Source organism: Acanthochromis polyacanthus, chromosome 1 (assembly GCF_021347895.1).
Source record: "Acanthochromis polyacanthus isolate Apoly-LR-REF ecotype Palm Island chromosome 1, KAUST_Apoly_ChrSc, whole genome shotgun sequence".
NCBI classification, from domain to species: Eukaryota; Metazoa; Chordata; class Actinopteri; family Pomacentridae; genus Acanthochromis; species Acanthochromis polyacanthus.
In genome coordinates, this window is record NC_067113.1 from 5,028,628 (window position 1) to 5,044,031 (window position 15,404).

Consider the following 15,404-nt stretch of genomic DNA (forward strand, 5'->3'; position numbering starts at 1 on the left):
GTGTATATATATATATATGAAGGTATGTATATATGTATATGTATTTAATCTCACTATGGCTACTTATAATAATGGCTCACTGTTTTATGTTTGACCCCCTTCTGTTTACCGTTTTGTCTACCTCCCCTCCCTCTGCTTACCCTAACCACCTAAACTCACACCTCCCCTCTCCCCCCACACAAACTCCCTATGTAAATCTTTTGTGTGTTATATATGTCGAGGCACCAGTGTTCTTTGTTTTTTTGTGCTCACGTTTGACATGTTTTACAGTCTTGTTATCCACATCCATCATAGATTTAAACCCCGCTATACATCCGTCCAACGTTATCAGTAGACTGAGTTTATTTCATAACATGCCAGACCAGTAAGCTGCTCACACAGATATACATCCAAGGCTGAACTTAAACTGTCTATATGCATAAACTAACTCTGGTCTCCTGGAATGTGTGTGGCACTCGCTCACAGGCAAAAAGAATAAAAATTTTAGATCATTTTTCAAAATTAAAAGCAGACATTTGTCTCCTACAAGAAACCCACCTACAAAAATCTGAAGAAAAATTACTTACTGGCATGAATTTCAATCAAGTTTATTCTGCCTCTTATAACAGACAAAGAGGAGTCTCTATACTTATGTCATTTAAAGTGAAAAGTAGCCTCTTATGAATAATAGTTGACTCAGAAGGCAGATGCATTCTTATCCAGGCAACTATATTCAATAAAGAATATACTATTGGGAATTTGTACGCCCCTAATAATGATGACCCGGCCTTTTTTCATTCATTTTTCTCTCAACTATCTGATTTAACAGCAAATTCAACTGTTATCATTGGAGGAGACTTCAACACAGTCCTAAATCCATTAGTAGATCGCTCCAATAACACAACACGTACAAGGCAATCTCAATCTGCTAAAGTAATAGAAGAATATATGGATGATTTTGGCCTTGGCGACAGCTGGAGACTAAAAAAAATCCAACAAAGAAGGAATTCACCTTCCATTCCTCGGTGCGTCGATCATTTTCAAGAATTGATTTTTTTCTTACAAATAATTCTATTACTGAGAAAACTTCTACAAGAATACACCCCATTATTATCAGCGACCATGCACCAGTCTCCCTCTCCTTACAAACTGACCTCACCTTTAAACCACCTCTGACATGGCGTTTTAACATCTCACTGTTAAAAGATGAAGAGTTCGATAAGATCATAAGGAGAGAGTGGGCAGACTATCTGGAAATGAATGACTCCCCAAACTCATCTCCATCTTTACTCTGGGAAGCAGGGAAAGCAGTACTTAGAGGTAAAATTATATCATATTCCTCTTATAAAAAGAAACAAGATCAAAAATTAGAAAGAGATCTAGAAGATAAAATTAAACAACTAACTGATGAATATACAACAAACCCAAATAATCAAATATGGACTGAATTACAAAATACAAAAATACAGCTAGATGAGATGTTATCCAAAAGGACTGAGTTTATAATACAACAATTGAGATACAACAACTTTGAGCATAATAACAAATCAGGTAAATTTTTTGCAAACCAAATCCAACGCAATCAGGAAAAATCTCTCATAACAGCGATAAAAGGGACAACTGGTGAGTATACGCAATCACCAGAAGAAATTAATCATATTTTTTACACTTATTATTGGAATCTGTATTCAGAAAATAAACCCAACCCTAAGCATATTGAGGCATTTCTCAGTAGTTTAAATATGCCTCAGTTATCTACTGAACATAAAAATATCCTAGATGCTCCACTGTCCATAAATGAGCTGTCCAGTGCTCTAGACAGTATGCCTAATCAACCCGGTCTCACGGGGATTCGTGAAACTGTCACGTAAGTTTTAGTTTCGGTTTCGTGCGCACCAACACGATTTCGTCATGTTTTTCGTGCCGCTCACCACGAAATGTTTTTGCTGTGGTAATCACATCTGAAAGTGGTTTATACCGGCGGATTCATGACGATCTAAGCTGTCCATCGGCGTATACTGCTTGTGTGATTGCGTTTGCGGCCGCCGGCCGCCGGACATTCTTGAAATTCCTATGCAAATTGGTAAGTGTACCACCGGCTTATGGTTAGGTTATGGTTATGGTTATGGTTAGGGTTATGTTTAGGAACGATGTCATGCAAAATATAGCGTTGGATTCGCCACGGTTTTACATTAAAAATATAATATACACATTCTTTTGAAATACGTTCTGAGTGGCACGAAAAGTCCGCCGTTTAAAATACATTGGTGCGCATTTCGTGGTGAGCGGCACGAAAAACATGACGAAATCGTGTTGGTGCACACGAAACTGAAACTAAAACTTACGTGACAGTTTCACGAATCCTCGTGAGATCGGGCTGGCCTAATGGTAAGGCACCAGGTCCAGACGGTTTCCCGGCCGAATTTCTGAAGCACTTCTGGTCAATGCTGGCTCCACTGTTTTTTAGATTAGTAACAGAGATTAAAACCAATGGTCACATACGGCCTCACATGAACACAGCAGCAATTAAACTTTTATTAAAGCCAGATAAAGACCCGACCCCTGCTGATCAGGATCCTCACTACTCTTTCCCTACAGGCAACTTAAAATACTTAGGCATAAAAATTTCACCTAAATTATCTGAATTAACTCACTTAAATTTTGCCCCATTACTGGATAACATCACCAATGACCTACAGCGCTGGAACAATCTCCCTATATCTCTTATGGGACGAATAGCTACTATCAAAATGAAAATCCTACCAAAAATAAATTACTTCTTTGCAATGATTCCATTCAAACCAACGTCCAACTGGTTCCAGTTGCTGGACTCGGCTATCACAAAATTTTACTGGAATAATAAAAAAGCAAAAATCAGCTTATCTACTCTTCAGAAAAGTAAATCCGAAGGAGGTCTAGAGGCACCAAATTTTATGCATGATTATTTAGCTAACCAGCTACAATATCTTTTTCTATGGACACAACCTACCCGAGATGCCAACTGTTGGTTAGAATTAGAACAGAAGGATTGCAATAGCATCAGACTTTCAGACATACTCTTTATTACAACATCCATCAAACGACATAACGGTTCTAAAAACCCAATGATTTCCTCCACCTTGACCGCTTGGTGGAGTTAACAATCAGCCGCTCCATTTAGCTGTTTGGGAGCAGAATGGAATCACACATCTCCACCACCTCTTCTCAGATAATACGTTCATGTCATATACAAACTTGCTTCAAAAATACAAAATAAAAACGGGAATTTTTACATTATCTACAAGTTAAAAATATTATTAAGAAAAGAATCCCAACACTTCAAAGCACGCTCCGGCTGCCGGCATTAGCTGAAGCAATCATAAAGCTTTCTCCAACAACAACTAAAACCCTCTCTAAAATATATAAGTTACTCTTAAGCACTGATACAATACATTTACTCATCTCTAAATGGGAGTCTATATCTCCGGAACCAGACTTCTGGACTCAAATTTGCGATAATGCATTTAAAATGACAAAACACACAAACTTACAACTCATCCAATACAAAATCCTCCATAGAACACATATTACTCAATACATGATGAACAAAATGGGATTCTCCGACTCCGACATCTGTTTCCAGTGCTCCCAGAACACTGCTGATACTTATTTTCATGCTCTATGGCTGTGCACCCCCGTAAAAAATTTCTGGACCAACGTCTCAGAAAAGCTTTCCGCAATCTTAAACTGCACAATTCCTTTATCTCCAAGTCTGTGTTTACTCGGCGACTTAACAACGGACCTACAACGCAAACAATCTCAATCCTTACTTGTAGCCCTCGCCATTGCCAGAAAATGTGTAGTGTATGGGGGGGCGCTGGGCGCGCGCGCGCACCTCTCTCCGCCTGGCTGGGTAGGGCCCCGTTGACCGCTCCTCTTAATTCACTTCACCAGCTTCGCACAATACACCTTGTAAATATACACATGGGGCACACAACACATCCCTTGGGGGTGGGTTGTGGGGGGGTGGTGTGGGGGGTGGCGGGGGAGGATGGGGGGGCGGGTGGTCATGGGGGAGGTGGGGCTGTGGGCCGGTGGGGCGCCGTGGGGGTCTGCTATGGCCTGTTCTGCTGCGCGGGCCTTGGGGCTCTGGCTGTGTCGGCGGGGGTTGCTCCGGGCTCCTGGGCTGGGTCTCCGCTTGGTAGCTCCTGCAGGGGGGCTGTGTGGACCTCCTTGGGCTGGAGGAGACAGCTCCCTCCTTTTGGTGGAGGTTTTCATGCATGCCAGACTCACCACACCGGCATCTACCAAAACTCTATTGAGTTTGTTCCTCCGGTCGCTGAGTCAGTGGAGGTTGCTGGGTTAGTGTCTGTGGATCTCACTCTGCTTTATCTATCCTTCTTGTGGTCTCCTGACAAATCATCATGATCCAGTTGGGATTTTGTCGTATTTGGTGTTTGTGAAGGGTCTTAGATTTGTAAATGGTTTTAAGGTGTGAATTAAAGAGTACAAACAAATAAAATGTACCTTTTCTCTTAGAACACTGTCTATGCCTCACCTTTCTGTCTGTCCTGTTTGTTTTATGTTTCACTTGGGTGTGCACAGCCCTCAATGGCATAATGTAGGAAACAGCTTGAAATAAACATGATAGGTTAATTTGCCATGAGGACAGGTGATGGTCACAGTCACAAAGAAGAAAAACAATTGCACATGAAGCTTAAGCAATGACACCATGGTTGGTTGGTGTCATTTTTGAGTGGACTTGCAGACAAAAAAAAAAAAAAAAAAAATTGTGGCAAGGCACAGATCTGGCCAAGGTTACAAAAGAATTTCTGCAGCACTCAAGGTTCTTAAGAGCACAGTGGCCTCCATAATCCTCAAATGGAAGAAGTTTGGGACGACCACAACTCTTCCTAGACCTGGCCGTCCAGCCAAACTGAGCAATGGTGGGAGAAGAGCCTTGGTGAGAGAGGTAAAGAAGAACCTAAAGATCACTGTGGCTGAGCTCCAGAGATGCATTTGGGAGATAGGAGAAAGTTCCACAAAGTCAACTATCACTGCAGCCCTCCACCAGTCGGGGCTTTATGGCAGAGTGGCCCGACGGAAGCCTCTCCTCAGTGCAAGACACATGAAAGCCCGCATAGAGTTTGCCAAAAAACACATGAAGGACTCCCAGACTATGAGAAATAAGATTCTCTGGTCTGATGAGACAAAGATTGAACTTTTTGGTGTTAATTCTAAGCGGTATGTGTGGAGAAAACCAGGCACTGCTCATCACCTGCCCAATACATTCCCTACAGTGAAACCTGGCGGTGGGAGCATCATGTTGTGGGGGTGTTTTTCAGTTGCAGGGACAGGACGACCGGTTGCAATTGAAGGAAGGATGAATGCGGCCAAGTACAGAGATATCCTGGAGGAAAACCTCTTCCAGAGTGCTCAGGACCTCAGACTGGGCCGAAGGTTCACCTTTCAACAGGACAATGACCCTAAGCACACAGCTAAAATAACAGAGTGGCTTCAGAACAACTCTGTGACCGTTCTTGACTTGCCCAGCCAGAGCCCTGACCTAAACCCAATTGAGCATCTCTGGAGAGACCTCAAAATGGCTGTCCACCAACGTTCACCATCCAACCTGACAGAACTGGAGAGGATCTGCAAGGAAGAATGGCAGAGGATCCCCAAATGCAGGTGTGAAAAACTTGTTTTGTCATTCCCAAGAAGACTCATGGCTGTACTAGCTGAAAAGGGTGCTTCTACTCAATACTGAGCACAGGGTCTGAATACTTATGACCATGTGATATTTCAGTTGTTCTTTAATAAATTTGCAAAAATTTCTACATTTCTGTTTTTTCTGTCAAGATGGGGTGCTGAGTGTACATTAATCAGAAATAAAATGAACTTTTTTGATTTTGGCAAATGGCTGCGATGACAGAGTGAAAAATTTCAAGGGGTCTGAATACTTTCCGTACCCGCTGTATATTTGTCTATTACACTGGTTTGTGGGTTGTGCAAAATTATGGGTGTTTGTGTCAGTTTTACCGTTTGTAAATGTCACTCCTGTATTTGGTGTCTGCACCTTCTGTCACCTTCTTCAGTCACATGTGAACTAGACACTACTTTGACACATGCATGTAAAGAAGCCACTGGGAGCCACAGTTCTACAGCAGGGCCTGCAAAGCATGTGTTAGTTTCTGTGTTAACCATTCTGAAAGACAACATGTGTAAGTGAAATATGTCCAAAAGTTTTCTGTATTATTAATAAAATGAGCTGTAAAATATACACTGTTGTTGGGTAATGATTAATTCATGTGATGGTGGATATATATATATATATATATATATATATATATATATATATATATAGTGATGACCATGATTTTACAAGAAAGCACTGTAAGAACATTCAAATTCCTGCCAGTTCCATCACAAATGCTCTCTCACAGATGGAGCAAGGACGAAAGAGGAAGTCTTCACCCGTGTGGGAGTATTTTGAGTTGACTACTCATAATAAGGTTTGTATGTGTGAAAACTCATAATATATTGGATACTTGCCATATATTGAACTATCAGTCCTAATATGTGATTTTATTAAAGGTTTAGTGTTTGCTGCGTGACAAGGAGCTGACATACACCAACACCACTTCCTCCATGCTTCGTCATTATAGAGCACTGCATGAGCATGCCCAGCCTACCAACAGGCTGGATACAAGCCAAAGTAATAGTAAATCTTCATTCCATGTTCTCAAAATCTTGTATTCGGCTCCTACAATACAGCAGCATTAACTGTTACAGGTTCCAGAAAAGCAATGGTGGACGCGGCTGATCATTAAAGACTCCCAGCCATTCTCCATTGTGGAGGATGTGGAGTTCAGGGAGCTAATGCATGTAATGGATGCCAACTCTATTCTCCCCAGCAGAAAGGTGTGGACAAAGCCAAGTTGTTCATTTTTGTGTTGGTCATCATAACAGCTCTTCTTTTCACCCTCAGGCTCTGAAGGCAATGGTGGAGAGAAAATATCAGGAGGCCAAGGAGAAGGCAAAAGAGCAGGTCCACAAGGCTCTGGCTGTCAGTCTCACGTCTGACATGTGGACGTCCATTAATATGGATGCCCACTTGGTCGTCACCTGTCATATTAATGACGAGGACCAGCTCTGCACTACACTGCTTGGGGTGCAACATTTTCCAAGGGTCCATACAACAGAAAACCTGGCTGCAGGACATGTACAACTGATGGAGGAGTGGGGCGTCACCGATGGCGCAGCAAACATGAAAGCATGTGCCAGACAGCTGAATGTGAGGCATGCAATTTGCATTGCCCACACAATGATTCTTATTGTTCAAAAGTCCTTTGATGCTGTGGAAGGACTGAACGAATTAAGACAGAAATGTAGGAAGTTGGTCACCCTTTTCAGGACAAGCACTACAGCAAAAGAAAGATTGGTGCAGGTACAGGAGCAGATGGGTAGGCAGCCACTTAAGATGATCAGAGAGGTGGACACACGCTGGAAAAGCACATTTCATATGTTGCGGCGGCTTTGTGAGCTGAGAGAGCCAGTGGGGGCAGCAATTGCCTCACTGAAAACAGACATGACCCCCCTTACAGCATCAGAGTATGACTGTAAATGATGCTCTCTGTGTGCTCGATCCTTTTAATCAAACAACTGTTGAGGTTTCAACTGAGAAGAGGGTATCGGCTTCAAAAGTCATTCCACTGATGAAAATGTTGCACCATGCAGTCATCAACAAGATGCAGACAATGACTTCCACCATTTCAAGGCAGCTAGGTGACAACCTGATAAGACGTCTCAGGGAACATAAGCTGTCTGGAATCAGCAGGTGCCCTGACAATGCCAACCTCGCTGGATCCTAGATTCAAGAAACTTGGATTCCAAAGTCCAGCAAAAGCAGACGAAGCAGTAAACCAATTGAAAAATGAATGTGCAGGGTTAATGAGAACTGAGGCCTTATCTGCATCCCCAGACCAGCTGCAAGACGCCTATGTGGATGAATCTGCAAGTAAGAGTAAGTAACCCTATCTCTGTATTCTTGATTATGATGTTGGTATTGTGAATTACACCCCGCTCTCTTGTTGTTAGTGAACTTTGGCAGCTGCTGGATGATTCCGTTAATAGCAGCAGCAGGAGCAGTTCAAGTATCGTGACTGATTCAGTTATTGAAGTTGACAGTTACCTGGCAGAGTGCAACATTGCAAGAGCTGAGGCTCCTCTGGCTTACTGGAAGATGCACAAAACCCAGTGCCCTCACCTGTATACAATAGCGCTTACATGGCTATGTTCCCCAGCTTCATCAGTGCCCTGTGAAAGGGTATTTTCCAAGGCGGGTGAAGTGTTATGTAAAAGAAGAAACCGCCTGAATCCAGGCACAATGGAAAAACTTTATGTTTTAAATAAAAACAAACACTTGAGATGATTTCATTGTTATTTTAATTAAGAACTCTGTATCTCTGTTGGTTTCCATATACTTACACATGCATATACTATAGAAACGTCCATTATTTATCGTTTCTGCACATAAAAGTCATTCCTAAATTTCAGCTCAGGTCATGGTACTTTGGCAATGCCGGTAATGTCAGTTTGTCCAATAGACACTGTTTCATTGAGGCCTCAAGAAGTGAACCTTTTGGCGAAGCAATGGGCTGGAAAGCCTCAGTGATTTATGGGGCTTCATTTGATCACTAGTGGAATGATCCATGAAGTCAGAAGTTGAACAAAGTGAGGGAAAACAGACACAGCAACCGGCCAAAGTGTGTGAGGGCAGGGGACTGTGTGTCCGACACTGTGGTCTGCAGTACAGGGGCCCCACAGGGGACTGTCCTTGCCCCCTTTCTTTTCATCCTCTACACTGCAGACTTCTCCCATCACACCACAAACTGCCATCTTCAGAAGTTCTCTGACACTCTGCCATCGTCGGCCTCATCACGGAGATGAGGAGGAGTACAGAGAACTTAACAGGGACTTTGTGGACTGGTGCCTGCTGAACTGCCTCCAGATCAATGCAGTGAAAACCAAGGAACTGGTGGTGAACTTTAGCAGGAACAGACACACTTCTACACCAGTGAACGGACATTGAGATTGTGGACTCCTACAAGTACCTGGGTGTTCACTTAAACAAGAAACTGGACTGTACTACTAACACCAGCACACTTTACAAGAAAGGTTAGAGCAGAAAAAAAGTAAAATAAAAGTGATTCTGAAGAGTCCACCTGCTCAGAAAACTGAGGTCCTTTGGGGTGCAGGGAGCCCTTCTGAAGACCTTTTATGATTCTGTGGTGGCATCAGCCATCATGTATGGAGTGGTCTGCTGGAGCAGCAGCATCACAGCTGCAGAGAGGAAGAGACTAAACAAACTGGTAAAGAAAGCCAGTTCTGTCCTGGGCTGCCCCCTTGATCCTGTGGAGGTGGTGGGAGACAGGAGGATGATGACAAAGCTGTTTATCACGGAGGACACCTCCCACCCCCCCGCAGGAAACAGTAAGAACACTGGGCAGCTCCTTCAGTGACAGACTGCTTCACCTGCGGTGTCTAAAGGAGCGATACCGCAGGTCGTTCCTTCCTGCTGCAGTCAGACTTTACAATCAAGCCTGCTCCCAGTAGTTTCAGTTCACCCACTTACAAACTGCAATAAAAAATGTAAATAATGATGATGTGCAAGTTCATAGAAATTTTGCTGGAAATACTGCTTTCTTTTAGCCTAGCCGTGCTAGACAACCTACGGCAACGAATTTAATTCTCTGCCAGGGTGGGTCTAGTTACCCTCCATAAGGCTCGAGGCTGGATGCTCCTAAAACTGGCCGGACGAATCACCATGAAGTGTAGAGTCAGAAGGCGGGCGTAACTAAGTGACGACAGAGGCGCGACGATTCTGACAAACAACCGGAAACAACTAGCTTAGCCGCGCTAGACAACCCACGGCAACAAATTTAATTCTCTGCCAGGGTCGACAACAAAAACGACAACAGTCGTTGAGCTCCATTAGCACCGACTCTGAATAATCTTTCTGTTAACATGTCTGTAATATACTTGAGCTTCACCCATTGACTGTATAAATAAGGCTTCACCGAACTACCGCATCCTCTGATTTCCGGCGCTGTAGGAGCCTATTCGTTGCGCTGATTGGTTGTATACCTACCCAATTGCTGCAGAGGGATTTGATAGACAACCTTTTAGCCCGCCTCCCTCCCTGTCAAGCGTCCCTAGACCCTTGTGCCTTCAGAACATGGGTCTAGCAGGGCTAGGCTAGCTTTCTTTTCTTCTGAAGAAGAAAATATTTTTGTTTATATATATGCACTGTGTGCTGACTCTTGATTCAAATGTTCTATTTGCTGCTGTACACTGTAAATTTCCCCACTGTGGGATTAATAAAGGTTTAATCTATCTATCTAACAATACATGTCAATACAGTTTGTTTCTTTATAAACACAATTTGGCGCGGCACATCAAAAGATCACACTTCCTGTATCGGTTATGCGATTTTTTTCTTAAAGGGATACACGCACCAATATGGGGTTTCACTTGTGTGTTTGGCCCAGTGCTGATGCACCGAGAGGGGTCTAGCTGCAGACCGCACCTCTCAGGCCCCGCCACCGCACTTCTCAAGCCCCTGTCCTGCAGACCTCTACCGCATCTCTCAAGCCCCTGAGGCGTCAGTCCAGCCCAGAAATGACGTAACTTACTGTACACGTGGACCGGAAATAGTGACATCATTTCACAGCTGACGGAAAAGACGGTGAGTGACTAGTCTGTGAAAAACTTTAAACAATCAGGTGAATGTAGTATTTTTCATCTTGACATAAATATTGTCAGTCTTTAGTAAAACAACCGGATGTTACCTCTGTCTTTTGCAGAACTTCTTTAAAGTTTTGTGTCCACGAGAGCATAGACTTGTGTTAGCGGCGAACAATGGCATTAGCAGCTGCTATTTTTAATCGTTATTATTATTATTATTACTTTTATTATTACTACTATTACATTATATCACATGTATAAATCACGTTCTTTGGGAAAGCTTAAACATGTGAGAAAAGTAGCCAGAGATAAAGAATTGTCTACAACAAAAATAATTCCATCATATATCAGGGCTATTATTAGATCTATCAGATGTAGTAAGTCTGTTTTTTTTTTCTTTGTAACAGGCTGTTGCTAGGAACGCTAGATTCATAACATCGAATTTTAAACAAAAAAATGTCTCTGATTAGTTATTTCACCGGTAAGCAGCTGTGTAATATACAGGATGCCGTAGAGAGCTGGTTAGATCATGGGTAGAAGCCACACACAGAGCTGATGGGGTTCTATCCGTCTTGTCGGCGTTTATTTCACTATGACAACCTGCTAACAATATATTATTCCTTACATACATCTTACATGTGAAAAGTAATCCCACGAGCTCTTGTTTCCTTACAGCCCTCATTAGTGCATCCATAGGCTGAACAGAAGTCCGGCATGTTTCGCGAAGCTCGTCTGCTGTTTAAATAACTGTTCTGGAGTCAGAGGGAGATAGTGTATAGCTTAAGTGTTCAGTGGCAAAACCAGCATTGTAAAAATATCCGAGCAGCTTGTATAGTAGCAACACCTGTGACGTTTCTAAAAAAAAAAAAAAAAATCAAACAGTTTGGCAATCGGTTCAAAATTCAGCGAATAATTCCACTTTGAGATTCAGCAATACGTCTTGCCTCCGTAGATGTCTATGCACTGCTGCCTCCGCTGGCCCCGTTTCAAGATGGTGGTGCTGTAAGCACGCCTCTCGACAGCCTATGAGGGGTCTATGTATACATGTCTATGTGCTAAGCTGACTGCCACGCTAAATAGTGGAGCTATGTCGAGAATTCATTTCTCCATCACTCACATGTATGAAATGACATATGAAAACAGACCCCAGTTTGAAAAAAAAACCGAAGTTCCCCTTTAAGGTGAAGTGCGTCTGAAGTGATTTTTTTAATTTTTTATTTTCTGTTAGTATTTTTTGAATGTCAGCGCTGGCCAATCATGTTCTACTGTAACATCATGTTATACTGTAACATGACTGGCCAGCGCTGTCGTCATGGCATAGTTCTGACCAACTGGGTTGAGCCCTCATAGAAGACGAGAGCTGGCGGTCTTTCATTTCCATCACGAGGAAAAGCTTGGTAAGTCGAAAAGATGATATGAATGATATTTAAGTCAACGTGAGTCAAAAGCATTAAACTTTAATGTTATAATATACATGTTCAAGTCAAGTGAGTATGTGTAGCTAACACATTGGAAAGCTAGCGCCGTTACAGCTAACGTTCATAAATATAGCTAATTAGCTAACTTGTTACCCACCTCTGAGCTCCGCCACTTTGTGATTTAGATTCTTGTTTAGTTTGTCTTAATTTGAAGTTTGCTATGTGTGTGTTTTGCCTGTCAGTCCAGCTGGTATTTTTCTGTTGAGAATAGGGCTGAAACGATTGTAATTTGATTACTAAAGAGTCTTTTTTTAAGGCCTCTTTTAAATCTGAACAACTGTACAGCGCACTGTGTTTCGCACTTAGGGGTGGATACTGAAATGAGGTATTAAACGGCTGAATTAATGAAGACCGGAGTGCTAATAAGCTCCAACATTTAAGTTTTAATGTAATTTATATACTGCAGCGCCTCTCCTCTGTCAGTGCAGCGCCCATAAAATACACACTTGCTGAGGAGGTCGGCAAGTTTCTCTTACCGTTTAGTGTGTTGATTTTCTTCATCAGCATGATGTTTTATAAAATCAACCCAAAACCCAAATTCACTGCTGCATGTGGAGGAGACTTGTTGTTAATGACGGATTTTATAAAAAGAAAACACCTAACGTGATGTAAATGACATGGACACCAACCAGGTGCACTTATAAGATAATACAACTTTATAAGGAGGCCTTTATATTAAACATGAAAGTGTGTTTCTGTCAGAAACTGTCAGATCTTCTCAGAGCAAAGTGAACTGGTGAAGGAAGGGAGGAGGGCAGATCATCACTAATCAATCTTTGTCCTGTCGGACTGCTAAAATAATAAAAATGCTCAAACGATGTTCAAACGAATACATGTCTTTAGATTTATTTTAACAATCATAATTATGGCTAACATTACATGAAGACCTAAAATTCAGGATCCCAAAAAACTAAAACGTAACTGCTTATAAACTAACTCTCTTCATTGTTCTTTTTCTCTGTCTAGTAGTAATTTTTATATGACAGAAAAAGTACTGATAATATTTATGTCTTTCAGGTTTGAAAATGTATGCATATGTACGATACATTGCTGACAATGTCCGCAAGACTGTGTCCACAAAAGAATTCGAAAATTTCCATCCCCGAAATCTGGATGACTTCAATGCCAAGAAGCGGTATAAAATCCTCTGGAGAAGGACCCCAGAGGAAAGCGGCTCTTATTATTATGGGCAAATTTTAAAATTGGCAGGTAAACATTCTTTATGGCCTTACAAATTTTGCATCTTTGTCATGTTAGTCTTGATGGATTAAAGAGGACATGAAACGGTCAACTAAGTTGTGATAGTTTACTAAATGGACTTCCCCTCTAATTAACTATTATATATTAAACATAATAAATGTAAGCATTTAAGAGAGAAAAAAGAAGCTCTGTTTTAGATTTCGTAGTAAGTAAAAAATAAAGACAATGAGATGTTATTGGCTGAAAAGAACGCCAAAATCCAAAAATTACAGGACAAAAATAAGGAACTTTCTGAAGAGCTCAAGACAATAAGAAGTCTGACCCTGCGCTTGCAGGAGCAGCTCCTCAGTACTCCAGGTTTCTTCTCAAGTTTTTTTTCTTATTAGATTAAGGGGCTGTGTCCACCAAACACGGTTTTTAGCAACTGATTTCAGAGCGCTTAGCGCTCTCTCTTCAGAATGCCACAGTTGCTAGGTTACAAAATGAGTCCTTTCATATTTCCGTGTTCTCTCCAGTTGTGTTGCTGTCAGTAACATATGCCTACTCCTTTATTTTTATTGGTCAGTGTGAGAAAAGTGACATTGACGAGCATCACGCTGTTCCAAAAGTTGACCAGATTACAACTCATTACAACAAATAAAGTCAGCTCTGAGAGCATCATTTCTGCCAAGGCTGCTGAGCGCTGTGAGCGCCAAACTACATAGGATCGGAATGTAAAGTAGATGCTCAGAGTTTGGTGGACACGGCCAATAAATTAGTGCTTTTGTGTTTGAGTGGCATGTGCAGCAGCTTTATCATCCAGCCTGTCTGAGTGTCAGTTCGTCCGAGTGTGAGAAGAATTGATGCAGTACCTATACTGTAGCCACAACCAAACTCAGAGTTCATACAGTGCTACTTACTGGGTGTGTTTATTTTTATACAGTGTAGAATGTTATTCATATTTTTTATTCTATCCTACAGGGATCCTGAAACAGTCTCTCCCCCAGTCTGGAGAAACAGGTCTGGAAGGACCTGACGTGATCACCCAGAGCTGGACGAAGAAGGAAAAGTAACCATTTCACACACAGTTTTGGTTTGATAATGTCTTTCAAAGGGATGTAGTATACCATTTGAAAGATTGATCATTATTAATAGGGTCGTACGGGGTCACGGTAATACCGTTTAATAACGTTATTAAAAAATGTTGATGGTATTAACAATGCTGTGGGTGTCGTCACGGTTTGGTGCGCTGTCACATACTGTAATGTTGCTGGCTACAGATTTCTGTCGTAGGCATGAGCACTGAGCAGTGTGTGGAGTCTGGATAGTCTCGATAGCAGATTGTCCTCAAATTTTTTCCAGTATTAGCACTCAGTGACCTTAAGGTGTGGAGGCTGACATGACATTTGGCCGGAGTTCTCCTTTAAGTCTCAGGTCTAACAGAACACTTGTTTTTATTTTTATAGATCAAACTTGGCCCAGGAGTTTCCCTGAACAAGGAGAAATGGCAGAGGGTGCAGGAGGCAAAATCAAACTCCCAATTCTGCAAGTCGTTGGCAGTTTGCATTTGGGGCACAGAGGGCCTGAGGGAGAGAAGCGTCACAGGGGCCAAATCAAACGCGGTCCAAGACTCTGTCCCCAAGCGTCCCCTGACCCCAGAAAAAGTGCCTGTCATAAGAGGTAAGTGCCTTATAACCCATTATACAACAGTTAGTTCCAACTGAGTAATTTAACTGGGTGAGAGGCATTCTATGAGTGCTGATATACAGTACAACATCACTGGGACTTTTTACAGACCGATCACTCCAGTGTACAGTCATTCTATTAACTGTTAATTAGCATTACAGGGAACCCCGACACGCAGCAGAGGGAATTAAAATCACCGGCTCAAAATACATGATTTGAACTCATTTTATTGATTAAAAAACTGCATGCGGGGACCCGTGACCATAGTGTCATATTGTCTCGGCTTGCTGCAGCTCTGTGTACGGAAGGCTGTGAGGGCGCGCAGAGAAACGGAGGGAACATCAATAAAAATAGATT

The 15,404-nt window shown here is 42.1% G+C and overlaps 1 long non-coding RNA gene across 1 annotated transcript in view; it reads left to right on the forward strand.

Annotated features, from left to right (window-relative positions):
- Window positions 1-15,007, forward strand: part of LOC127536366 (uncharacterized) — a 104,651-nt gene extending 89,644 nt beyond the window's left edge. Inside the window, exon 3 of the long non-coding RNA XR_007945362.1 lies at window positions 14,828-15,007. This is a non-coding gene — a long non-coding RNA (uncharacterized LOC127536366). The remainder of the gene's footprint in view (window positions 1-14,827) is intronic.
- The last annotated feature ends 397 nt before the right edge of the window (window positions 15,008-15,404 follow it).